The 27,659-nt window shown below is 50.4% G+C and overlaps 1 long non-coding RNA gene across 1 annotated transcript in view; it reads left to right on the forward strand.

Moving 5' to 3' along the window:
- LOC142581774 (uncharacterized) overlaps positions 1-27,263 on the forward strand; it is a 132,174-nt gene extending 104,911 nt beyond the window's left edge. Inside the window, exons 2-3 of the long non-coding RNA XR_012828290.1 lie at positions 4,697-4,748; positions 26,834-27,263. This is a non-coding gene — a long non-coding RNA (uncharacterized LOC142581774). The remainder of the gene's footprint in view (positions 1-4,696; positions 4,749-26,833) is intronic.
- Positions 27,264-27,659: the final 396 nt, after the last annotated feature.

Consider the following 27,659-nt stretch of genomic DNA (forward strand, 5'->3'; position numbering starts at 1 on the left):
CGGCCTTCTGCCAAGGGGACGTCACGTAAGATACTGAATTCGTTTTGCTTTATAGTAGCTCACAACTTTCAACGCAAAACTTAAAGAAGGGGATGTCCTAAACAACGGAGAAAAAGCCAACATTTCGTTCACGTTGTAAATTTAGTTCAACTTATGTTACATGGTAGTGAACGTCATAGATCACAAAGTTTTCACTTGACAGACATCAGCGTTAGTGTGCTTAAGAGAGAGAGAAAAATATATTTATAGGAAGGCAGAGAGGTTGGCCTGTGCTATAGCTTGCTCTGGCCTGCTACTCTACACTGGATAAAAGGAACGGGGAAGAAAATGAAAGAAGAATGATGATAAGAGGAATAGGTGCACATATGTAAGTCCACGACGTTGCAGCACCTCTAAAGCCGTGCATATAGCCCAGTGGCTAGAAGAAAGAATAAGCTACACTTGTAATCAAGGCTGCGCTGTTTGCATCAGGACAAGGACCCGCCCCCCCCCCCCTTAAAAAAAAGAAGAAAGAACACTCCACTGATAGCGGCCTCTTATCGACGTGTGCGATGGAAGACACCAGTATCTGTCGTTCTTGCGCGTACGCAGGACAAACGCAAACTATGTGATCAAGTGTTTCTGGCATCTGACAGTGTTCCCCATTTGGGCTAGCGTCACTGCAACCTATGAAGCTTGCATAACCGCCTGGTGAATGCGACACCAAGGAGAATTCGTTGCACCATACTTGTTTGGACTCTTTTGCGCTTGTGAGGCATACGAAATTTCACCTCTGCAGGGTTCCACTCATACAATTGCCTCTGTCATTGATCTGGTTTGGTCCAGTGCTCCAACTTGGAGTAGCGTACTACGAAACGAAGCAGGGCGTTTCTGTCTGTTCAGTAGAACGCAATGTGTACTTCAGATGAATTATTTAAAGCTGATTTTGCTTCAGCATCTGCCTCTTCATTCCCGATCACGCCACAGTGTGCAGGTATCCACTGAAAGGTCATATTGTGGTCGTTTCTATTTGCTAAGTCGAGAAGCTCTGCGACTTCTGGAGCTAAGCAACAATACGGGCCCCGTCTCAAGGTGCAATAAATGGTTTGAAGAGCTATCTTAGCATCGCAGAATATCGTCCATGTGCGAGGGGGCTCCGCGGAGAGAAATCGAAGTGCCTCTCAAATATCAACAAGTTCTGCGGCACTTGATGTTGACCTATGATCTGCTTTTAACCATCGAGAGATTATCATTTATGGGAGGACGAAGGCTGCGGTGGTGACAGAACGTGGCATGACAGAACCATCGGTATACACCTGCTCACTATCTCAGTACTATGCATAAATGTGAAACAGGGTAAGCTGATTCAGGCCGGTGGATGGAACGGATCACGTTTTTGTAATTCTAGGGATCTGCAGTCTAGCCAAAGATTTAGACATGACCCACGTAGGTATGTTTGTACGTTAGGGAAAGGTCCTGACCGGTCTGCATACGATGTACTAGCGGCTTGACACCGGTGGGCTGCAAAGCACACGTACTCGCTGGTAGTTTTAAAAGAAATAAAAGCGTCTGTGCTACAGTCTTCGGCCGTTGATCATGTTTCTTCGGCGCAACTGCCTTTCTCACTGGCTCCAATGAAAGCTATTTGTCGTACTCAGCAACCTGCAGAGGATTTATCTACGTCACCAATGCGTTAACTAACCGTCACCAATGCGTTCACATTTGAAATGTTAAGTTTCAGAAGTGGTCGTACCAATTTATTTTCTTTTTTTCTTGAAGACGGGCTTACAAAATAAAATTATGGAGATCCGATTTCTCGTAAACTTGGATTCAGAGAGAGAGAGAGAGAGAAAACAGGACGAAGAAATCAACGCACGCCATGCAGAAAACAGAGCATAAGTGGTGTTGCGGACTCTGCTGACGTAAGTGTAAGTGGTTTGTTTTAAACGTCAAAATATTTCGCGGGTAGTGACAGCCATCGGCACCACGGTGAAATGAGGAGCCCCGGGCACCTGCGCGCAACGGTCGCTGCCCCGTCTGACACGCCGGGCGCGTTGCGAAGCTGCCTAAAAGCAGTGAAGGTGCGTAAATTCGCCACGCGGAAGGCAACGTTGAAAAAAAGAAATAGAAATAATAATGGAGGAGACAGGAGTATGCGAGTGGGGCGAGCGGAAATAAGCCAGCGACTGCATCGCGTGGCTACGTCCTAGACTATCTTTACGCTGCACACATCAACACTTCCCGACTTGAAAAAAAAAAAAAAAAATATATATATATATATATATATATAGATATATATATATATGTATTTTACAGCGACAAAATATTGTGCCAGATAAACACGGAGGATGCGGGAAGAGGTTAAGCGGCACTTTTCAAGTGAAACTCGCAATCGTCGCGCCGTTAACGGCTGGCTTATTGACCTCCGCTCTGGGAACATAGTTGCGAAGTTCACTTCTTTTCTTTGCTCTCTTCTTTGCTTCTTTTTCTACTTAGCTTCGTTCGTGGCCGCTCTACGTACTACGTGCTCGCTCGACACGTACTCTGAACCATCACGAGGCAGTGAAGATTTCCGGTGTGTCACCTTCCTTGTGTCTGGAAGAAACGCGATCGTGCGCAGAATAAACGACCCACGGGTAATCGACTTCGCCAGCGGAAAAGAAATGGAGCCTTTCATGCGCAAATATATGTCGCGCCATTAAATAAAGCTGCGTAAGTTTATTGCGACACTTCCTTCGTGAGTGACGCCACGGTTTCTCATTGGCTAAAGCTCTGAGCGTGGTAGAAACGACGGAGGGCGCTTTTTCGGCCTGCCTGTTCTTTCCTGTACTATATTACAAAGAGGAAGATCATCTCTGTCTGATGACTCTAGACGCGTTTTTTTTTTTTTTCTTCTTCCTCTATGTCTACCTGTTATTTGGACCCTTTTCTGGCCATGGCTTCTCTTCACATCCCTTCCCCCCACTCTCCGCCGTGGCCACCCCCACTCCTCAACCTTCCTTTCACATTAGCTGAAAGCGATTATCCTTGAGCAGACTTGAGGGCTGCGTCAAATACGCAAGCACGTAACTTCCGCCTAAAGATCGCGAGGTGTCGTTCAGCGGCCTCTTATACGACAGTCCACTTGTGCTCGCCATCGCTGCATCTTTGAGAACGCTCAAAGTTTGGTTTCGGTCCAGCGAGGTTCGAGCAGCGCAATCGCCGCTTGTAACACACTTTGAGTGAGATAAGTAAATTGGCCATAGTTGTTCTCGAACTTGCGAAGAACTATAGCCTTGCGAAAACCGAACCTGCTATGCAGCGCGCGGTCTAAAACGGCATCTATTGTACATCTTCCTCAGACTTGAGAAGTGATACATTCACATCTCAAGTTTGTTCTTGTTATTTATATATAAGGATCTGAATATTAAGAACTTGAAAACCCCCCTTTTATTATGTACACAGGTGTCGCTGAACACAGCATCTCCATGCACGTGGAGAAAGTAACCGCTTCCTCGTGTGCCTTGTCTTAGAAACCGCTTTTCTCATCCTAAACTGGCGTAGATGAACGCGTAACGTCGCATGGTAGGTTGACAGGTTGATGCTGCATCCTGCACATCCGTGTCATCTCGCGGTGTTCGAAACGCACTGCACAGGTGCTTTTCGTCGTCGGCTGATGACGCGATGCTCTGTATGAAGTTGGTGCCGATGTTCACGAAAGCTGACGGCAAGACTGTACTTAAACCACTTTCGTACAGTTCCGCATGCCTCCGACCGAGTTCAATATTTTGCGTCGTCCCTTCCGAGTTAACTTTGAGAAATGATTGAAGGCAATGTGCATTACGATATACAAGGGGTCGCACGATGGCATAGAGTCGTGACTGAAATCCCTCCCGCGATGCGGCCGACGACATAATCGTCAGTCACTATTGCGACGCAGCCGTTGCGAGACGAGAAAACAGACGTGCTCACGTACTCCACTACGAAAACACGTCGTATCGAAGCAAGTTTCGTACCATGTGGTATCCGTCCGAAGAGGCTGCACGCAATACGTTGGCTGTGCAATCGTCTGCATTTTGTCCGTGCTAGCTCGTCATTTGCTTCTGATAGAAATTAGTTTGGTGGTAAACTGGTTTGGTGGTAAATAGCTAGATGGTCAAAAAAAAAAAAGAACGAAAGACGGTCAGTCATCGCTCATCCATGCATCTACCCACTGCGATTTTTATGTGCGTTTGTGCGTCATACGTTTTAGCCATTTCGTTCACGGTCATTCTATTTAACCGCCCTCTGTCACTATATCGTTTGGCTGCACGCATCCAACGTCAGCAGCCAGCCATTAACTTTCATTTGAGCGCATGGTCGCTCACTTTCTGCGTGTGTATATATGAATTGCCTAATATGCCGGCGCGCATAAAGAAACAACCTTGGACAGCCTCAAACCCCTCCGTAATGACCAGCTACCTGCCACATCCTATGCCAGCTGGCCTTTGCTTGTTTGTTCGTTTTTGTTTCCTCTTTCACATATTTTTCCTTCATTCTGTTTATTATGACCAAAAGTCCACGTTTACGGGAGAGAGTCTTTGCGAAGATCTCTCGATTCATAGTAGAGAAAAAGAACTATAGGAGTGACCGATTGGTTGTAAAATGCAGCGGTAAACGCCTGCATAGCGCCTGACAACTGGTGAGCTGACTGTGTGCACGTGTGATGGCTTGAACAGCTTGCTTCTTATGCTCGCAGGGGCGCTTCAGCTGGCATTCCTTGATCGGCAGCACGTCATCACCTCAGTAAGGTAAGCTGAGTTCGCACTTGCAGTATATCCCTCCTGATAAACAAGTGATATAGCTAATAAGTGTAATGTCTTCGCTCTGTTAGGTCTCTTTTGAGGTGGTAGAAGTAAGCTAGCAAGAAGACAAGATAGTCGCTGCGCGGTACTCTACACCACTTGGCACAAATCTTGACAGACGAAACGCAATCATGAAGAACACACGTTATTCACTCTGTTTACATGGTCAGACACACTGAATTGAGATATTACGATAAATATTACATACAATGTGTACCAACGATGTAACTAATGCTTTACAGGTAGTGGCGCTAACGCTATTACCTGTAGCACTCGCGCAGCGTTTCCTTATTTCTTTCTTTCTTGCTTGCTTTTTTTCGTATTTAACCGATTTTTCAACAATCGCGACAACAAGTAACATACATTAGTCGACAATTTCAGCAATGGAACGCCACGACAAATTAATATATAAATGAAACAAGAAAGGTAAGTGGAGGGGGCTGTATTCCTAAACCTTTTATGCTCGCATTTCTGCATAGCTTCCAACCGTGCAGGGTTTGCATAATTTCGTATTTCCTCATATATTGAATGAATGACCGCAATAAGCCTGAATCGACACTGTTCATACACCACCGACTGCTGATCAACACAACTGAAGTTGCGTTACTGTGCCGCGGTGGAGTATTGAGAGGTCTGCTGTAGGTTAACTGATGGCCGTTAATTGTTTTGTGACTTTTGCGCACTTGCTTCTGTCCGGCAATCTTTCTTATCACCAAACATGCGACGCAGATCAAAAGCAGAAAATTTCGGTGTCGTGAGAAGCCACTTTCCCAACTCGCACTACAACCAACACGCCCATAGAAAAGCTGAACGTAATCTTGTGGAAGCTAACAATACTACCTTGAAGTGAATAAATGTATATGTATGGTATCACTAAAGTGTCAATAAAAAAATTGTGCTTTATATAGCTGGTCAGACTCGAGTCAGACAAATCTTGCGAGGTCGTGTTTAGTCACGAAAACAACGAGAACAGAAACAGAGCCTGGCTCCTGTGCGCATTAAATGATCAAGGTACTGTCTCATTTTAATAGCTTACGCGCAAGAGACATACTGTTCTTTTTTTCGCATTGTAAAACTGCCACCTGTAAAGCTCATCACCACGAAGGTGAGCCCTTCGACACCGCCCCTTTCATTTCACGGCCATGCGAGTGCAACTTAGGTTTCCACGAAGAGAATAATCTTGCCGTGCAACTTGCTGTGCTGTGTGACTATAGTATATACACGCAGGGGCCCTATAACGTAGAACTATTCCAATCTATCTTTATGCCAATCACCTGACCTCAAACTTACGTAACCACTGACGCAAGAATCGGGCGGTAACCTGCAGCGTTGTTTGAAAAGCCCAATGAAATGAGGTCCTCGTTTATAGTAGGACACTTATTTTACTTTTAAAGCGAATAGCATTGTTTACATTGAGCAGTTTTTCTTATGTAATTGGCTGACACGAGGCGAGGAGCACGCTCAAGTGGAGAAGGTTTCGATGGGGCCGAGCCAGCACAGTGAAAGCAGGTGACCGGATGAGAGGGCTGGTGCCGGCGTCTGCGATTGGTCCGATACCCCTTGCTTAGCTTGCGGTGGCTGATCGAAAATCGCGGCGGCGTTGCAACGGTAGGCTAAGAATGCCGCTAAAACGCATCCTCAGCAAAGAAGAGTTGGCAGAGCGAGCTCGTATACGTGCCGAAATGGCTCGATAACGTTTTACTGCCACGCAAAAAAAAAAAAAAATTTATTATACGCAAATAAACCATGTTCACCGGCAGGTGCGAGTAGCGAGTGCCTGAGCGATTGGCGGGCAGACATCTTCTATTCCTTTTGGAACGGGTCACTGCCCCGCTATTCAGGAAAAAAAATCTGTTTTGCTCGGCATATTAACACGCCTTTAACGCGTACACGTCACTTTGACGCGGTGAGTTTTTGCGCTTTTATGACGTCGCGTGACAGACAGGTGAAGTGAGCGCAGCCCAGGAACCCTTGACCAATAGCAGAGGGCTGATGGGGAAAAATGCTTGGAATCAGAAATATTTATGTGTCTTTCGTTTGTTATAATCACGCATAATCAGCGTGCACGTATTATATCAAATGGGATGTTTTCGCCGTTTTCGTGGCGTCGCGTGACAGACAGGCGAAGTGGGGGTGGTCCGAAATTTTTTTACCAATCGTGGAAGGCCGATTGCAGAATTGTAAGAGAAAACTTTGGAATAGCTTTACATTATGGCGCCCCAGATTTCCAAGCACTCCTTCCGGAGGCCGGCCGCCAGTGCACAACTGACGTACGCATGAATGAATCGGCAGGCTCTATGCAGGACGAGCAAGCCGCGTACGTGTGCAGCGCGTTTCAAGGCAGTACCCCTAAAATACGCCGGACTCAGGGGGAAATCTCCACCGCGTTAACTGCGCTAGCTTTTCCTTTCGTTCGCGGGCCCGGGGGAGGGATTTCCAAGCTGGCAGCTAGCCACCCACTCGTATGAGTCACTTTGTCTGAGAAGGCCTTTCGGTGCAGCGATAACTTTCCCATTGAAAATTGAAAACATCTCGTCCGCGTTCTTGCATAAAGACCTCCTGACGCCGTCCACGGCGGTTGCGTCGCAATGAGACGCCACCACATGGTGATCGACGAGCGGCGGCGCCAGTTCGCATGCGCGGCTGCTGCGGGCTGCCCGCCGCCTGGCTAGCGTTTATGGGTAAAGAACAGCGGGCTGCTCGCTGGAGCCACGGATAGTGACGCAAATTGCCCGCATGCGCGTGAGTGCGGCTTCCGCGTGCTTGAAGCCGGCAGATAGCTGCGCAGCTACGAATGCTAATAGGTCGATGTTGTCGTGTTCCTCGAGCTGGGGATCACGGCGCCGTAATGAATGTCAAAGCCGTAACGGCCGACATAGTAACTACCACTGAGGATAAAGACATACGAGAAAGGCCCGGTTCAGCCCAGGCCGAAATGCATCAGTCACATTCTATTTTCCTGCCTGTATTCTGTGTACAGGCACTTCGTAGCTCGGCTACTCAATTTCCATCAGCCAAACATGGCATCCGTGCAGCGCCGGTGGGGCTTAGCGCGCACCAACTCTTCCCTAACTCGCGCGTGGGTTTCCACTACTCGTTTTCTTTATTTTCTTTTGTCCCCCCGTACCCCCTTGCTTCCAGGTTTTTCTGTAGATTGCGCCCACTGTTATAGCAAAATTCGTCACAATAACTGGAGCCACAGGTAACCTGATTGAAAGGACTGCATGCGAATTGGCTGAGGAAAGGCGAATCGTGGATTCCCTGTAAAGAAAGACTACTGCAGGTTTGGTTACGTTTAGAATGAGGCAATCCTTCGCAACCGAAGTGGCTGTCGAGCCACTAGTGGTTCTCGAAGAATCTGTTAATTTTTTTTTTCATCCCGTAAGTTTTAGACACGCCATGAAGCTGTGCCCATTTGCCGATGAAAGGCACGGCAGTGCCCGCTTCATGTTCACTTCCAAAGATTTCTTCTCCTTTTTTTTTCTGCAGCGCATAAGGATGAAGGCAGACTATAAGACCTGAATTCAATTAAGCTTTCATTGGTCATTTCAGCTCTTGGGGCTAATTCAGCCGCATTAGAAAGTCCCAAAATCGCGCCCGTGCTTATGTGTGGGGGAAAATGAACATAGTTGCCAAATTATTATAGTGAACTTTGGGTTATTCGAACTTAAACGAATCGCCGACTCACATAAGCGCAAATCGTTTATGCTAAAGCTGCTAGTCACTGCATTTTCTGTTCAAATTATGGAACCTGCATGGCGTTAATTCTCCAAGCTAGCCAATTTCCGTGCATATACAGAGAAGTAATTGAAAGACAACGCAAAGTACACGCTCGATCTCGGACAACGACAAGGAAGTGGCGTGAAAGGAAGTAGGAAATAGAGAATGGCACGTAGGGCGGGCGCATGTTAGGGAAACTAGGCCCACAGCTAATAGAATTAGCGCGCGCTGCAATAGACATGTCTTTGTAAGAGGTATTTTGCTTGCAATGGGAAGCCTGCGCTAAATATTTCTGCACTGGCCCCATTCGCCAGGCAAGCGGATGGAAAAATTTCATGCTACATAGGAGACGTCGCGTTCGGACAATGCAGCGTGACACCCTTCTTTCAAAGACATCACAAGTATCCATCTTCCGCAAAGTACAGAAGTGCGAATGTCGTGCACACGTAAGAACGAGCGCAATTCAACAAGGGATCTGCGAAAATATGCAAGTGTGTTTCCTCACACATCTAGTTTGACCCACGCGTGATTGTAGACGTCGCCCTTTTAGTGTAAATCATGCAGGCACGCACGCGCTGGTGCAGCCTACGCTAGCCACCGTCTCTTTCTTACTACGTCCTCGCAAGCCTACCCTCGGCACAACGGTGCCGTGAGGTCGGCCATATTGTGTAGGGTGACCTCGTAGTGCGGAAAAGCCTGCTTCCAGTATTTCATACAAAGGCTTCGTACATTCAGCTTATATGCAAGGCCTGAAACCGACGAACGTCTCTCAAGCGTATACGGAAAATTTCGACCAATCTCTTTCGAAGACCAGTGGCTGGCGTTAGTATCTCGTCGGCATCGCAACGCTCTTTGGTTCCCTGTTATCGTAACCACCTGCTGTCGGAAGAGGCTGTGCGGTCGTGTCAGACTGAGCTGGACTTGGAACAGTAGAGGATGGACTTGTGCGGGCGGAATGGCCCTTGGCGTATGAAGACAAGTGTGACCAAATTTTATATTGTATTATATATAGGCACCTAAAGCTTGCGTGCGTGCGTTGTCCTCAGTTTGCACATTTATGATTTTTCATGTGTTATTCCGCTGATGGCATACTGCCATACACCGAGCAGGCATACCATACTGTGCGTCGATCTCTAGTCAACTGTATACGTAGTATATGTAACGTGTGCCTCTCTCGTCGTCCATACCTCCAACTGCTCTTCGTTGCAGTCTCATTCGTGTTTAACTTTTGCTGCGCAATTCGAGGTTCGGTGGAGCGACGAGGCGCGTGCCCCCAGGAACCTATAAGGCGCACTCTCAAGCACGCGCAGCTGTCTTCCGCACGAGCTGCACTACAAGCGCGTTGTTTATTTTTCTCAGGCTGCTTTAGGCAGCAACAAGGCGAGCAGACTTAGCAGAGGCCCGCACTGAGCTTACACGCGCACTGGGCGCGCATCCTTCCCGTCGCAAATGAAGCCATCTTCGTCGATCTTCTTCGACTGGTGCGCCTCGCTTACATTCGGCGCGTGTGTGCACAGACTCGCGGACATTTCCTATAAGAGTGATGGATCGCGCCGCTGCCGCAAAACCCAGACGAGCTCGCGCAGTGCGGCGGGTCGACGCTCCGCCGCGTTGAGCGCACAATGCGCAAGCGTTACAGCGAGTTACACAGATGCCGTGCGTGCACGTGGCCCCGCCGCGCCTGCTTGAGAAGAAGAAACGAACCAACTATGAACGGGCGGGCGTGAGGGCGCCTTCTCCTTCATCGTTGACCGAGTCAACCGCGCTGCGGGCGATCCATCACGAAAGCAGAGAAGGGAAGAATAGTGAAGAAGCGAAAACCTGGGATGCCACCGTCGTGTAACGAGCGTGTAGCCCGGAAACTTCAAGCCGCGCGCGCATAATAGTGTATGCACGGCGCTTTTGGTTAAACATGAGCTCGTTCCGCGCGTAACCATCTATCCTGTTATGGTGGACGGCGGCGGCTTCGGGGTGGGTCAGCGCCCGAGTCGTCCAGCCCCGCTGTGTCTTGAGCTCATCTACAGGTCGCGGCGTTCCGCTCCCGTTGCGCCCGTGCCGTTGTGTGACCGCCCGCCGCTGTGTAACCACGCTGCTCAGTAGCTCTGCTCGTTTCCCGATCATTTTAGGCTGCCGTGGGCTGGCCTGGTTAGCCTCACGGGCGTGCATGGAAATGCAGGAGCTAGAGCTTAAGTTGATGGATTTAATGGCAGCCTTCTTCAAGGATCCGCCAGGGACATACGGGCGATAGCGAGTGGTGACCTAAACGCTCCTCACCGCTCGAAAACAGTGTACGTAAAGAGAAAAACCGGTGGAGGTATGAAAAATAGTGATGTAAAATTGTCGGTGAGTTGGTGATCGACAGTACTATCGACAGCATTAATTTCAGAAAAGAAACTGCCCATAGTATCGCCGGTAACATACCGATAGTATTATGTTAGTATACTATAGTACTTGACGTTGATACTGCTATAGGTAGCTTTGCAGTAGTTTGCTAGCAATATTACCAAAGACTTTGCGATAACTGGCGCTCGGTATAGCACTCCAGTTCATGCATCCTTGCAGCAATTTTTTTTTAGAATAGAATAAAATATTTGTATTGCCTTTCACAATTGCAAATATGACGGTAATTTGTTCATACTCAGAACTTACCATGGTTACACTCGACCAACAAAATTAGTTTGTTTTCTCTATGTGTAAAACTAAAATGTCATTAAAATTCGTGGCAGCACAGTTATACACATTTAGAGCGCTTTTTTTTTCGTTCTAGGTGTAATTTCACGTAACTTTTCTTGCCCTTTAGTCCACTCTTACGCTGTTTGAAATCATGTATACCCAGCTGCTGAGAGCATGCGCTCTGACGTTGCACGAGCGCAAAATCATACTTCATAGCCACTTGAGATAGTGGCGTTGTGGAGCTATAAATGGGCCTGGCCCCCAGAATTCTAAGTCCCTGTTCCTTGCCTATGGCTACATGTACTGGTGAACCATGTGACCTGACCTTATATTATGTACTTAGAAAGTTATCAGCTTCGAATCGAAGCAGATCCCTTTCCGTACTCCGGCATTATTCAGTGTTCGTTCAAGTCTCACCGCCAAGACAATGTCGCACTTCCCAGAGCCACAACGCCGCAGTTATGAGCAACGCCGCACGTGCACAGCGCGCGGCTCAAACGACCCCTCATCCATAGCGGTGTGTGAGTAACGGAAACCCCAACCTTCCGCTAGCGTCTGATTGCGCAATACTTGGGATTCGGTGCAAGAAGTTCATCGCATATACGTGCCACGCCGCGAATACCCACGAGACAGCTTCCGCGCGGCGCATCACTCCTTTCCTTTCATCTCTATTATGCTCTTATATCTCGCCCTTAAGAAATGCCTTCCGCGCGCAACGCCAGGTGTGTAACGCGTCTGAATAAAGCAACTCGCTTTCCCTTCTTCCGCCTCGCTCCAAAGGATGCTCCCTCTCTCGAGTGCCACCTCAAGGCAGCGAGCGGCGTCTGCGCATGCAAAGTTAAAGGCAAAAAAGAAGGGGAAGAACAAGTCGAGAACAAGAAACAAGACACGTCTGTTACCCGCCTCCCAAATAAAGCGTGACCCAGATCCCTATGGCAGCAAGAGCAGAAGAGGCGGTTGACGGCTGTCAGTCTGCGCGCGATGAGCGGTCTTCCGGTCATCGCGAGTGAAACGCGGCTCGGCAGGCGAGCCGCACCTCCGCACCCCCTGCTAGGATGCGCATCGAAAGCGAGAGCGCGCTCACTCAACAGACCGCCGGTTGCGCACCCTGAAGAGCATCGCTTTTCCAGGGGCCAGAAGAGCGCCGTGCAAGAAGTCAGTGGCGTGTTTGCCGAACAGAAACCGGGTACCAGCTTTAGCGCTCCTCGGCGGACTCATTCAGGCGCCTGGTGTGAGCGTTGGAGCATAGCTTGCTCCAGCAGGCGTATACCGACTTTTGAAGGATTGCGCGTTTGGTCGACTTCAGTCAGACGCCTTGAATCTGTTTTATATCTTTCTCTTTCACCGACAGATATAAAGAGGCATCACAGTACGCCTTCGTGCTTTGAATGCCGACTTCCTGAAAGGACGAACAATGCGACTTAACAGCTCTGCCCGCTTGCAGCCGGCCGATCATCAGCGCCGTGGCGCAAGAAAAGACTGCTGGTCCGTTTAAACGGCTCTCGTGGGTGATTGTTTCTCTTTCCCGGACTGCTATGCATGCCCGTGAGCGACAAGCACAATGTGCACGTCCTTATTGACACCGACGATATCTATCTACTCGATATACACTGCATAATCCCTCATCCTATGAAGCATCGCCATAGGGCAGGCTGCAAGCCGCTGCCGTCTTGTATACGTTCCAAATTTGGACTCGCTGCAGCTATATATAACGGAACACATAGCCATCGTCTTTCAAGCAATACATTTCAAGCACGCGCACGCACACAGTACTGGCGCGGGCTTCAATGGAGTACATTCAGACACCGCACAGCAGCTGCTACTTAAGACGCGCGACAAATTACATACATGGATGAGTTTAGTCCACGCCTATTGATTCTATACCCTTCCTGCTGAGCACAGCGCCTTCAGTCGGGTGTGACTAGTAGACGGGCCTCTCATGTTCGAGCTTCTCCGACGGCGCCCTCGGCTATCGTTGCGTTCTGGTGCAGATTACCCCAGCGGAAATGTGTTCTGTTGCTATCGCCCCCGTGGACCATCACTGTTTCTCTTTCGCTTAGTTCCTTTCACTCTCTCGTCTTGACCTGCGCTCTTCGCGCGAGGCGACCTTCTCGTGGATAAACAAGCCGGCAGTCCTCTTATTTGCTAACTGCTTGCTGCGCGCTCGACACTAACAGAAACAATGAAAAGTGCACCGCTTCGTTGCGACGAGCCCCTGTCGCACCAAGTCAGTCGCGGCGGACCGTACTTCAAGTGACAACTCCAAAAACGGCGTGCTCACCTTAAAGGGTCCCTCATCAGGTTTGGACATTGCAAAACGGACAGTCGTAATGTGCAGATCGTGCAGTGAGGATCTTGTTTACAAAATATGTATATACCAATGTACGTCGCGAAATTAGCTGAATATTCTAACGCAAGCCTTCTATGTATTACTAAACCCTGTGTAAAAGAATGCTCGCGATAGAACGTTCTGTGGACGGTGCTTTACAACTTCCGGTGTATACCCGAAAAATTGCCGAATGGGCCTTGTGAGGTATGCTTTAATACTTCCGCTTAAGCCGGAGCGCGTAACCTGAATATTTCTAGTACACTCTCACCTGAAGGGCCGGGGGCATCGCGGCGGTAAGAATGCGTACAAGTGGACTGAGCCCACCTAATTCGCGCTGCTCTGACAAGTACGTGCGTACTCAGGAGAGGCTTGGGGCATTGTTCACCAGACTACGCATTGAGCATGGCAGCTCACGGGTCTTCACTTACCGTGGTGCGGCAAAAAGTTCACGAGGAAACGAACGTTGGAGGCGTAGGAGTTTTACGTGAGTCAGTGCGTTGAAACAGACAGGAAGCGCTCTTTGTTTCTTCTAATGATGGGACAGTACAAACATCTTTAGGGAGCACGACCAGTCCAACACAAAGAGCGGGAATCGACAGAACGTGGCGAACACGGGAGTAAAGGAAATATGAATTCGGGAGCTATTTCCAGGTCGCGTGCCACGGAGACCATCCCTTCCACAACTTCAACTTGCAGTCGTGCTTAGACGTGCTACCTGTCGTTCTTAATGACTACTACATTGTATTTATGTAACACGATGACTGCGCAGTGCATTCTTATACTGCACCTGACGGAAATCTCTACGACGCCATTTTTCAGCCATGCTCCCACCATGGTGTTGGTGGACGAAACGGCGCAATTTTTGCCCTGTGCGTGTAGCTTACTTTGGTGACTGAGCTCAGCGTTTGTTTCGCCCGAGCGAGTACTCGCGGCACCGAATTAGCGAAAAACAAACAAACAAAAAGGTGTAAGGCATGACGCGTGCCCCTTTCTCTCCCTCCACTAGGTATACTTGGATGCGACATATACACCTTCCCGACCACCGTTGTCGCACTTTAACTGGCGCCAGACCGGAAGCGCAATTAACCACACGCTCTGCACGAGGGCCAGAACAAGTCGTCTACTGCCTGCCCCTTAACGTCGAACCACCGACCGTGCCAGCGCTTGCGGCGATCGTCTGTGTTTTACTTTGTGTCGCTCGGCAGCTAGAGCGTTGACAAATGTCCTCCGATGGCGCTGCATGCAGATCGGAAGGACGGAGACAGTGCTTCCTGCCTGCGCAAGCAGCATCGCCGTGTTTACTAGACTGTGTGTTGTGGCCGGCGAGAAAGAGAGGTGCGAGAGAGAGAACAAAGGCAGACAAAGCGGCGGAAAATCCGTACCGCTGCCCTCCAATGGGGGACGAGGGAGGTATATAAAGAGATGAGAAGAAACAATAGAGAAGCGCTAAGGTACAAAAATATTTCGCTGGCATGCGGTCTGCACTTATCTTTAGTGGATGTTCCTGTGTAGCTTAAGTTTGTGCAGTGAATTCCTTTCGTTATATGGCTTGGCTATATACCGAAAAGAAAAAAAAAATATTCGGTCTGAAAGCGAGGCAGGTGTCTTCTGGCGCGCGCAGATGTCGACTTCCGGGCGTGCATTAATTAGCCTGTCCAGTTTCCCCACTAAATCCAATCTAGCAATGAGGTAATTAGCAGTTGAATAAGGCTGTCTTTCTTTTCTTTCTTTAATTTTCCATATTATAGAGCAAGTGTCTCAAATACGTGGGCCTTTGCGCGTACGCGCCGCGTTACCGTGAGTATATATAGTGCAAGTAGAAAACTAGCTGGTTGGGTGCGCCGAGTCAAATGAAACAGTCCCCATATGAAGCAGACAGCAAAAAGACATCGTGAGGACCAGCCCTCACTAGCATGTAGGTCAAACCACTTGTTCGTGAGCCGTCTGTAGTACCTCACTGCCCCAAGGTTTCCTTGCCTTAGGCAGCTTTTTTTTCGTCGCTCCCCGATTCCTCGCCACAATGAAAAACATATACGTAGGAAAACAATGCGGCCCGCGGGCAGCTATGCACGCAGTGAATGATCGGAGCTTGAGAATTCTGCGTGGTTCAAAGCATCAAATCAGTATATAATACTGGTCGCCCTAAAAATTAAAAGAAAAAGAGATTTGGATTTGTTTTTAAATTTACAAGCTCATAAGACTAAATGACAGACGTGAAAACAAAAACAAAAAAAAATATTACGAACCTAAAGTAAAAACACAACGTACTAAGAGCCTTGAATCATGCGCTTAGCTGAAACGGGCTGCTAGAACACGCTGCTGTAATTCTCTCGGCGTTATGGACAGTATAATTCCCGCAGCGGCGAGCGTTGTTTCTGTTTGCGCCGCAACCGGCTAGCGCCATCACTAATGCGGAGCACGAAGCCGCGCCGACCTTCGGCGAGGAGAGCAAAGCTGGAGAGCACGACACAAGGCGCAACCAGGTTCGGCCGCGATCGGCGATAATCGTCGATGGTTCGTTGCTGGCAGCAGCGGCGATCTCGGAAAGAAAAGGCGGGCCCGGTACAAGAGCGCTTGTGGCGCGTAAGGGGAGGCGATATGCTTCCGGAGAGGGTTTCTTGCTGCTGCCGCCTGTGCGCCTTGAGCGAGGTGGCGAAGTGAAGCACAAAGACGGGGGAAAAGGACGGAAGAAGAAAAAATAAGTAAAATACGGGCCAGGGGGGGGGGGGGGGAGAGGCTCGTAAAAGGAGAAGGGTGCGAAAGTAGAAACAAGGACGTTACTATATGGCTCGTGTGTGCCGTTCGCGCGCCGTTCAGCCCTCGCCTTTTAAAAGGTGCGTCACGCGGCCTTGGCCTGTGCGCTCCGTGAGAAAACGCACAGTCAGCACTGTTTACAAATAGTACGAGGCAAGGCAAACCGCGTGCTCCCGGTCTTAACAGCAGACGGTGCGGGGACATACGGTGGAACGGCTTTAAATGCTGGGCGTGCATGTGGCTGCTGCAGCGCGCACAACAGGCGGAGGCCGAGAGCGTATGCGTGCGTTACGTTTTCAGGCGCTTGACGACTGGGAAGGCTTAAACACGTGCGCGGCAGTGCTCGAGCGAGGCGAGCCGCTAGTTCTGCCATTTCGCCCGTCCTCCCTAGCATGCAGTACGTCGTCGGATGGACCCAGTTCTCTCGCTAGACCACGGTCTCCGGTATTGCGCTGGCTGTAACTTGTAGCCGAATTATGTGCGCACATTTTGAGAGCCATCACTGCGAAATATTTCAAGTCGGGAGCTGCAGTGGAAGTTGATATACCTTCCACCATGTATACGTTAGTGCACTGTGCGTCGCGAATCGACGTCAGTTTGCATGCGTGCCTGGCCGCAAACCATTAATTATTTCAACGAGGCCTCATATTTGTGCTTCTTTGGAGCGTGTTTTTCACGGATTACCTTTTTTTTTTTTTTGCGTATGATGAAAGGCTCGCGTTGTGAGATTTTTGCGGAAACGAAGACAAGCGTTCCATAGGAAGAATATAGTAACTATTGTTCTTATGCACTTTCCAAGACAACGTACTATAGAGTAAAATTCGTTGATCGCTCCATGAGGCGCAATGTCCTTCAATAGCTTCAGTTACTCGAAGCAAATACTGCTGCAGCTGTACTGTTCTTTCCTGAGAATGCCAGGCAGTAATTCCTTTTCGCAAATTGGCAACTTCAGGCTCGGTAACTCGGAAAAACAATGTAGAGTTGGCAGTTTCGTAAAAAAAAGGGGGGGGAGGGGGGGAGGGGCAGCTGTGCGCTCGAAGCCTCCGGCGGGCCTCTTCTCAATTCATGCATGGGTCTCATCCCGCAAGCTCGAACTGCGCCTTATCCGGCTTCAATCAGCGAGTCGACGCTGCGATAGCTGTCCTTGGCTGTCTTTTCTCTGCGCCATGTACCCTAAGTGTGGGCTTCACTTTGTCCGCGGCAGGTAATCTCAATAGCCCGCGCCAGTTGCTCGCACTTTGTGCCATACCAAGGAACGTTGCCGACAATGCCATCGATAGGATGTCGGCAAAACGTGCGCGTCCGCGAGTGGGTCGCGTCGACTCGGCGATGTCAGATCGGAAGATCCGCGCGAGGGTTTCCCTTCCAAAATCGGAGCTTCGAAAGCGCGTGCGTCGTCGAGTGCCTCTGTGCACCGTTATCGGCGCCTTACGCAGCGAGGCCGCGAAGCTCTATCCTTGCGAAGGTCGCTCGTCTCTGACGTATTCAGGTTATATACATATACACGCCGATATGGTATCTTCAGATGTATAGTAGAGCGATATGGTAACACTTGTTCTCCGAATAAGATGCCGCGTACTGAAATAGAACAAATTGTCTTTCGAAGTGATGCCCCATTCGGGGAGTTGATTCCAGATTAAATCCTTCGGGCTACGAAATTGATGTCCCTTCGTCGCGTTCCGCCTCTCGAACTGTTCTCATCGAAGGGCCAAGACCGCAATGTGTAATCAACCGCCTGACGTCTATAGCTACACCGTTAGGACTATCCTGATAAATGTATGTACCACATGCGACAGCTTAATGCATAGAACAAATAATAATAATAATGATGCACTTAGCACTTAAAGAACCATTGCGGCCCAGGAGATCAGGAGAAGCGCAATAAGAAGCGTGGTATATTTAGGTTTAAGGAGACACACGCGGCGGGCTGGAAAACTACAAACTTTCGATGTCTTAGTTTGCTGCGCTGCAGTCACGTCTGCATAAGTCCATTGCATAAGTTTTTTATTACCATCGGCACAATGTTCCATGCTCGAGCGCTAAAATCTGTAGCGAGGCCACCACATACGTGTTTAACCCACGCAAAATACTAGTGCCACTACCCCCCTCCCCCTTTTCTTTCCTATCTATATTTATGTTTACCGTTTGTAGAACCACGTCGCTTTCATTTTCTTTCTCTTCATTTTTCCAAACCCTTAGGCAGCTGACGTGCCGCGCATCTGGGCGACAGCGTAACAATGGGGCGTGCGGTTGGGCTCACCATGCAGTCGCCTGCATTCCACTAGTTCCATTGTCTTCCTAGAGCCGAGCGGCGTCACCCAACACGCCTGAATATACCTATCGGGATTGAGAATCGGGACAGAGACAGAAAAATACAGTGGAAATCGAATTTGTCATCGCTGCCGTCTATACGACCAGTCCTAACTGAAATATCGGTACGCTACACCCGGGACCGGAGCGCATGCTCCCGGCTCCCGGGTGTGTGTGTGTGTTTCCAGCACAAAGCGCGAACGACTTGGCAGTGTTGATACCTGTCTTGTTTGCTGCTGCGCTGTGTACAACTACGGATGCGTTTTGGAAAAATTGTATAATGATACGAGCAAACGGAGCTCCGCTCAAGTCCGTCAAAGCCGCGTGCGCTCATCATACGGAGAGTGCGACTCGCGTGCCCGGGGTGCACCCCGTGAAACAGAAAGACGCGGGGTGTTAGTCGGGTGTACGCACAAGGCGCCCGCGGTCGACGCGATCGTAGAAGTAAAGAAAGTAAAATAGCTCTCGGAGACCCGACCGGACGAGCACGAGCCGAAGGTGGGTTCCTTTTTCTCTCTTTCACTTGCCCCAACACGCAGGTGACGGCGGCCGTTCGAATGCCCGCTTCACGCACCTACGCGATTCGGTCGCGCCGCCGTTCCGTGTCACCGCCAAGGCACCTTCGCCCGCAAAAGCAGCGATGTCGACGGGAGGCCGTCCCGAACGAAACGCCGGAAGGAGCGCGGCGGAACCGCGGAGGCTGCCTCTCCAAAGGAAGGAAGCCACGCGTCAATCTGTGGCTGCCGCGCGTTCATCATCGTACTTCCAGCTGTCGGGCTCACGTCGCTGCTGCCCGTGGAGCTCATCCCTCCCCTCTTTGACACTCAGAGGATCCCGCTTTGATTTATGGGCGACGCGAAGGGTGGGAAGGGGGGTATGCTGCCTGGTTGCATACAGGCAGCAGGAGAGGTTGCGCAAGGCCGGTGGCGCGGAATGCGGTGGCCCCGTCGCCGCTGGCACCACTAGTTGGGCCTGTCTTCGGGTTTCCGCCGCACGCCACCGGCAAAACGCTTCGCCACAGCGCGAGTGCGAAGGTGTCGCCCAAACAACACTCTTGTTTTCGCGCAGCCCTCGCGAGCGAGTGTTTATAGTGCCCTAGTGAAGGATTACGTTGTACGCCTTGGGCCTTGCAGATCCTCTTCCACTGTGATTCTCTTCTTTTTTGCACCCGCCGCGTTGGGAATCGTCCCAGAAAGTCGCGGGTACGATTCCTGGTCGCGGCGGTCGCATTTAGATGCACGGCGCCGTTTTTTCTCCGCTGTTTGCGCGCATATGTCCACCAACGACTGCTTCAAGAAATGGTGGATAAAGGACTTTCCCTTCCTGCAGCCGCCACCACCCCGTGTTATTCCGGCTACTCTGGCGTCGAACAGAGGGTCTGGAAGCAATATGATATTTATCGCTTCTTAAAACGTTTTCCGTTCTAAGCATCAAAGGTAACGTTTACACCACGCCTGGTACCGTCATTCATTTAATTTTCCGGATGCGCTTCGAGATAAACGGACGTTCTTCTCGTGCTGTCAGAGCCGAGGATCCAGGCTGCAGCCTCCTCGGGCAGCTTTCGAGCACTGCTCGTTGGACTGGACCGCTGCGCTCCACAGCCGCTATGTTTGCGACTCGGAAGGCGAGCCTCGAAGCCCGCGTGCCGCAGTAAACGCGATGAGATCCCACACGCATAAGATCCTGCGAAGAAAGCGGATGGGGTGCGCGCATTTCTCGGTCATGCGCGCGCGCGCGCGGTCTCGATTTTACGCCGGAGAAGAGAGGCCTCGAGTGCATCGATCGGCAAACGCAACATCGTCGACGTCGTCAGAGCCGCACTTTCCGTAAATAACAAAACAGCGCGCTCACGAGGGAACGCGCGTGCCAGCCTGATCGAGGCCCGTGCGGCAACTGTTCGAGAGAGGAGCCCCACAATGGGGCCAAGGTGGAGGTGGCGGAATTATTGGACGCGGCACGCAGCAGCGGCGGGCGCACCGCCGCCGTCGCCAGTGGGTTTCGCGTCGCGCCACGGCCGTACTCGCAGTGAGATTCGACGCGTTTTCCGCACGCGGTGTTACCACAGCGTTTTCCACACACATTTTTCTTCTTTCAATGGTTGGCACTGCTCTGGCTTCTAGATCATGCTGCCGTATACTTGTGTACGCGCGTGCCTTTCTTTTTCCTGTTTCTTTCTCTTTTTTGTTCACGTCGCTTACAATTTTGATTTGGAACTTGGAGCGATTCGAGGTCAACGCTCCAGAGCAGCTCCAAGCGTGCCTCCCCCCACCCAACCCGACACACGCACACACGCACGCACATTGAATATTTAAATAAAGTAAAGAAAGAAAACGATTTCGTTTTGTAGCCGCAGTATAATGAATAAACATATATTTCTATCTTCCGGATTGCCCGCGTAGCTAACCCGATATATGACACCTCGATTCGCGACAGGTTCTGAAACTGGGACCGCCAACTTTTGAGGGCGAAGTCGTGTGCGTCGGAAGTGGCGCGCGCCGAGATCTAAGGCGAGTGTCGCTGCGCGTTCGAGGATTTATAGGCGAGGAGACGTTGTGCATGACTCCGTGTTGTGAGTCTCTCTTTCGCCTTTCGCTTTTATATGGATCGCCGATTCGCTTTGGCCGCCGGCATCTATGCTCGCTTTATCCATTCGTAATCCTACATGGTCACGCACTTCTTCAGTGACACAATTTCGAATTTTAGGATATCGAGAGAACTAATAAACGATAATATCTCAGATAGAGAAGCAATATCTTTCTTTTTTCTTTTTTTTTACTCCTGCATCCGTATGCAGTCACGCCTAAGAAAAAAGAAAACGTTTGGCAGCTGTTACACTCTTGTAAAACAAGAAGGCGAAAGCCTGCTGCACATTTGGTAACACGAGGGACGTTCCAAAAGTGAGTTTCGTCGTTTTTTAAAGAGAAGCTGGTACACCAGGTGAAACAAACAATCGCCATAAGAGCCCTCGCCCGTTGCTGGTTTAACGGCGGAAGGAACGTCAACGGAGGAGGTATGACGCATGCGCAGAGCGCCGAAGAAGAGAGAGTAGCAGCATACCGGCGCGCCCTAAACGCGCCCGAGGTTATTCGAGTAGAAATCACGACGGCAGACAGACGTGTGCTGACAACGTGGTCGCCAATGGAAATGTGTGCTGTTATGCGGTATGAATGGGCAAGTGGAACAAGCGTGTTCATCATCCATGAACGCCTACAGATCGTGTATATGGTGAAGAGGGCACGTCTCAGACGCTGAGTTTTACCAGACTGGTTTCTTCAAACTGATCGCACGCTACCACAAATGTCTCAATGTCGGTGTCTACTATGTAGGAAAACAGTGCAAGATTCACGATGCCATGTTTTTTTTTTCTTTTTTTTTTTGCAAGAATGTTTCCGCGTGAAAATAAATGACGAAACTTACTTTCGGAACGTCCCTCGTACAGGAAGTTATACAATCGGGGCTAGACCTCTTGCAAGACATAACGAGTCGAAATTAGAAGCACACGTTTGGCACTAAGGCGACCTCCTCACTAAGGTGCAGCGGGGCGCACTTCTCCCACAGTGACGTACTTGCGCGGCTGTCCTCGCCAGCCGCAAGAGCGGGCACGCTCCTCCATCGCAAGCCGCCGACAACTGCCGCCTCGGCTCCGACTGTGACGTCATTGCGCAGAGAACGCGCCCGCTTTCCTGCGCAACAAAACCTGGCGCGACAGAAATGACTGAACTTAACATTCGGCAGATACTTAAGACTGCTTACGCGTGGGAATGCGAAAACATTATACCGTTTGTAGACCTCGGAACGTCGTCAACGCGGTCATTTTATGCACTCATGACGTGGCGCCACCACACCGTCCTGTGCGCCGCCCAACGACGCACGCAATAGTCAGCGAGATGGCTGCGAGACATGACGTGTGCAATCAGGCGCACACTGGGCACACCTTTAGTAATCCGGAACCGTGGAGCAGCCGTGGCTTCAGGGAAGCGTGCTCGTCTCCCGCCCCCGTGACCCAGAGAGAAATGGATCGAATTTCCCTTTCAGACCCAATAATTTACCTCGTTTACAGGCACCTCCCTTCAAAATGTGACTTCAATTCGAGTACTTTTTTTAGATGTTTTACTCTTTCCGGCGTCGGCCATTTTTCGCCACGGCGCAGTTTCAGTGGCGATTTAGCGGTAAATGCGCGAGAAATGCATTGGAATTACGTCGGGCCTCTTTGAGGTCCCCGATCCATGAGTTACACCGCGTTTATCACACTGCAAGGTGTTGTTCAGAAACTCACTGGACACACCACATGTCCTGCCTCTTCGAGGAGCGAAGTGAAGGACGCGTACATACATACATACATACATACATACATACATACATAGGTGTGTATATATATATATATATATATATATATATATATATATAGCGCTCGTCTCGATAGCTCTTGTTCGATAGTGGGAACGGCGCCGTCCCTCAGTCCATGCCAGTAGGGCCGGCCGCGCCCAAGAGCGCCCAGCCGTGCCTCGAACGACCGCTCGTGCTCACGGGTCACTTTGTCCTCCACTTTTTCGACTGCTATCTCCGATGCCGGAGTTCCCATTATATATGTATTATAACTAAGCTCTCCCGCGTACACGCTTTACCTCTATCACGTGACCTGCTTCCCACGCTTCCCACACATACACTTCTTTTTCCACTTTGCCAATCCTAATGATAACGCGTTTAAAAAAAAGAAACGCAAAGTGAAAGCGGGTGACCGTAACGGGTTCCAGTATATCCCGCTCGCGCTTCCCGGGCGCCTTCCGTCCTGTGGACCGAAACACGGCCTCGCTTGTCAATACGCACAGTTCCGCCGCGACAATCCCGTACTTCGAGAGTCCACGCTGCGGACACTGGTTGCAAGCTGTTCCCCACGATGGGGACTGCACAGCGGGACGTTGCTAGAATCGAGCGTTAAGACAAGGAGGGGAAAATTTGGAGACCAAAGATGTGAGAGAGCGGTGCGGCGCGGGGACACCTCGCTGTACGCGGCAGAGGCGTTCCCCGGCGCCGCACGTCTATGCGGCCCATCTGCCAGCCATGCGGACGGAATGAGGCTCGATCGGCGGCCGTCATCGCTGACGCATAAACAATAGCTGGAGAAGGGACAATCGCTTCTCAGCTCCTGCTACGCGAGGCCGATACCAAAAGTGGGACGTCAATGGAGGACGGCAGAATAGCCCGGGGTCCCGCAGAAGATGAGGTGGGAGAGAGTGGCGGGACAGAATTGTCCGACGAACCATGCGCCACGCGATGGGGAATAGGCGGCGGCAGACGTCACCGCTGGTGCAGGTACTATATCGCTGTCGCCTCAGAACAAAAGGATTTAGCCACGTCTTGTCTTTTCTTTTGGGGCGCCTAACGGGACGGCCCGTTATTTCCACTAGAAGCCACCGACAACTTACCCCCCTTCCTCCCCCCTCCCCCATTCTTATCCGAAAGAGCATATCCGTAGGCGAGATCCGTGTACCCGCTGTGCTTTCGCGGTGTCTCGACGGTCAGTGGGGCCGAGCTTTAAAGATAGGTCGCTCTCAATTTTGGGGCGGACAGAAGCGTGTGACATCCTTTTTCCCCCAAAATACGAAATGCCATGCACCCTCCCTCGCCTCGGCAATACTCGCTGAACCGCGCCTGTGAGAGTCCACGATCAACTGCCTGTCCACCAACCCCGAGGTGTCTATTTTTCGCGATTCCTCTATGCCCTGGCCCGCATATGTGGACTTTTTTGCTAGCAGAGTCCGAACCATCCTCCACAAATCAGGTATCGACGATACTACTCTACTTCACACTCTACAGCAACGCTACATTGCTACAGGCACCCGCCCCACCTACAGAGACCACACATAGGCGCCACCCCCCTAGACGCCGATATTACAGAAGCCGAGGTTAGGGCGCCCTTGCAGGGCATTAGGCGCAACACCGCACCCGGGCCTGATGGGATTCAATACACACTCCTACGCAACCTAGATGACCGGGCCATTCAGGACTTAACTGCATTCTATAAAGACCACTGGAGGAATGGTACGCATCCACAGGAATGGCGCCATGCGGACGTCATACTAATTCCTAAGCAAGGCAAGCCATTGTCCCTCCAGAATCTCCGACCTATATCCTTAACTTCGTGTGTACATAAACTCTTCGAGGGCGTTGTACTTTCGCGGCTACAACCCTTTTTCGAAGACAGCCAATTCTTTCCGGATACACTCTTCGGCTACTGCCCTAACCTCTCTACACAGGACGTTTTGCTGCAGCTTAAAGGGACACTAAAGTGAAAAATGATTTCTGCTGCATCAGTAAATTACTTTTCTACAACACCAAAAACAACACTCTTACAACGATAAGACGTTTGGTAAGCCAGAAAAAGCGCAAGAACGAAATACGGGTGGCGACGCCTACTTGAGTTCCCGCACCTAGTGACTGTGACGTCTTGGATTTTGATGGCATCTTCTAGGGCTAATAATATATAGCGGTACAGATTACAGATTACTAATAATATATAGCGGTACAGATTGACTACATTGTGTTCTAAAGGAACCAAATATTAAACATGGTAAGTTTCGGGAACCTTTACTCAGCCAACGCGGCCCAAATGCGAGAACATACTTTGGAATCCCTGACGTCACGCTGACGTACCACCGCTGGGGTATCGGCGCGAAATTCGAATACTGATACTTGGACCTTCATTTTCTCATCTAATAATCAAACAACTTTTTGGAATGACTGCATGCAGGGTTCTCAAACAATGCTTCATTAGTCTAAACTGATTTATTGTTTCGCTTTAGTGTCCCTTTAAGGAGGACGTTGTGGATGGCCCCACTGCGGCACAGGCCAGAGCTATTCTGGCACTGGACCTCAAGGGGGCCTTCGACAACGTCTCCCACGACCTAATTCTCGACAAAAAGGCTTCTTCCCAGTGCGGCACACGTACCTATAACTACGTCAGAGCTTTCCTTTCGGACCGCACAGCCGCTACTAGCATAGGAGAGCTCCAGTCGGACGTCATCACACTCACAGGTAGAGGAACACCACAGGGCTCCATCCTATCACCCACTCTCTCCAACGTGGCTATGACTGAGCTGGCCCCCTTACTAGACCAGATACCCACCATCCGGCACGCTCTCTACGCCAACGACGTTACGATCTGGGCAACGCAGGGATCCGACGGGGCCATCCAGGATGCTCTCCAGGAAGCTGTGCGTGTCATGCAAAACTATGCGGCCACGGGAGGCCTCGCCTGTGCAGCTGACAAGTACAAATTCTTCCTCGTGCACAGGCGGTGCCGCAGAACCGACGAATCCCCTGTAATATCTCTCCGCTTTTACACGGCAGCCCCATCCCTCAGATAGCTAGACTCCGTATCTTGGCCCTCCACATTCAGTCTCATGGCAAAGCCTCGCACAATACGCACCTTTTGGGTCAGCAGATAGCACAAGTCACACATATGATAAACCGCATCTACTAATCGTAGAAGAAGCTTTCGCGAGAAAGACGTCCTCCACATAGTACAGGCTCTGATAATCAGCCGGCTCACCTATCACCTCCTCTATCATAATCTCACCCTCATTCAGACTAAGAAGATGGACGCCCTTCTGCGGAAGGCAGTGAAAGCGGCTCTTGTGCTTTTCCGCACAACGGCTTCTTCAGCTTGGTATATACAACACCGTAGGCGAGCGTGTCGAGGCTCATCGCAACGGTCAGCTCCAACGTCTCAGACGCAGCCGTCAGGGCTGCGCTATACTCTCTCGTCTTGGCTACCCTGTCCCTGAGACACTCACACACGTCCCACAATATCGCCTCACTCCTGCTCTACGCGCTAGCATACAAGTAGCTCCGATTCCCTGCAATATGCATCCCGAGCGACACGCCTGCCGTAGACGCGCCCGAACTCGGGCTCTGGCACGCATTTTTGGAGACGGCACCACAATGACAATGGTTTTGTACACTGACGCGGCCCGCTACCCAGGGAGGCGGGCCAGGTGTTTAGCTGTAACTGACAACGCAGACGCGCTTAGGGCTTGTGCCACATTTATCACAACGGACAGCTGCTCAGCAGAGGAGGGAGCTATCGCTCTGGCCATTGTCCACGCATCGACCCTTCCCGCACATGACACCGCCATCACCATAGTGATGGACTCGCAGGCTGCTTGCCGGGCCTTCGCGCAAGGACTTGTGACTGCACACACACATCTAGTTCTCTCCTCTGCCCCCCTCCCGCGTTACGCAGGGTGCGTATCGTCTGGACTCCTGGGCACGCCTCTCTCCATGATAGTGAACGCGCTAATGCGGTAGCCCGAGGTCTGACTGGCCGGTCACATCGGAAGAGCTGTCCAACCCAGACGACGCACCGCCAGATCCCCTGCACTACACCGCGACGCTCGAGTACTACCAACAAGGCCGTCATAACTATCCCCCTCCTCATCCTTCACTTAATAGGGCAGATACCGCTGTCTGGCGGCAACTGCAGACCAATTCCTTTCCTTGTCTCCACATGCTACATATCTTTCATCCCACCCTATACCCTTCGTGTTGTCCCCACTGTGGGGCCAAACCCACGGTGTACCACTCCACACAGGAATGCCCTAACCCTTCGGGTGTTCCTCCTATACCCAACCCAACCCTTTCCTCTTGTGAGTCTGCGCTGCTCAGCACACGCCGGCAGGAACAGCAACGGCTGATCCAGCGGGCTCGCGAAGTAGCGCATGGCAATATATTGGAGCCCTGGGCTGAGGGCCCCACTCATCGAGGAAAATTTCCTACTTGTTTTGGCAAATAAATGTTTATTCTCTCTCTCTCTCTCTCTCTCTCTCTCTCTCTCTCTATATATATATATATATATATATATATATATATATATATATATATATATATATATATATATATATATATATATATATATATATATATATATATATATATGTGGGTGTGCGATCAGTTTGGAGACCGCGTTCCCGAACTTTACATGTATGTGTTTCAGGTTGCAACCACAAGCAGAAACATAGTCCAGTACTGAACGCACGCATACGGAACTTCCTGCTAGAACGACAGCAACT

This window comes from Dermacentor variabilis, chromosome 1, assembly GCF_050947875.1.
Source record: "Dermacentor variabilis isolate Ectoservices chromosome 1, ASM5094787v1, whole genome shotgun sequence".
Classification (NCBI taxonomy): Eukaryota; Metazoa; Arthropoda; class Arachnida; order Ixodida; family Ixodidae; genus Dermacentor; species Dermacentor variabilis.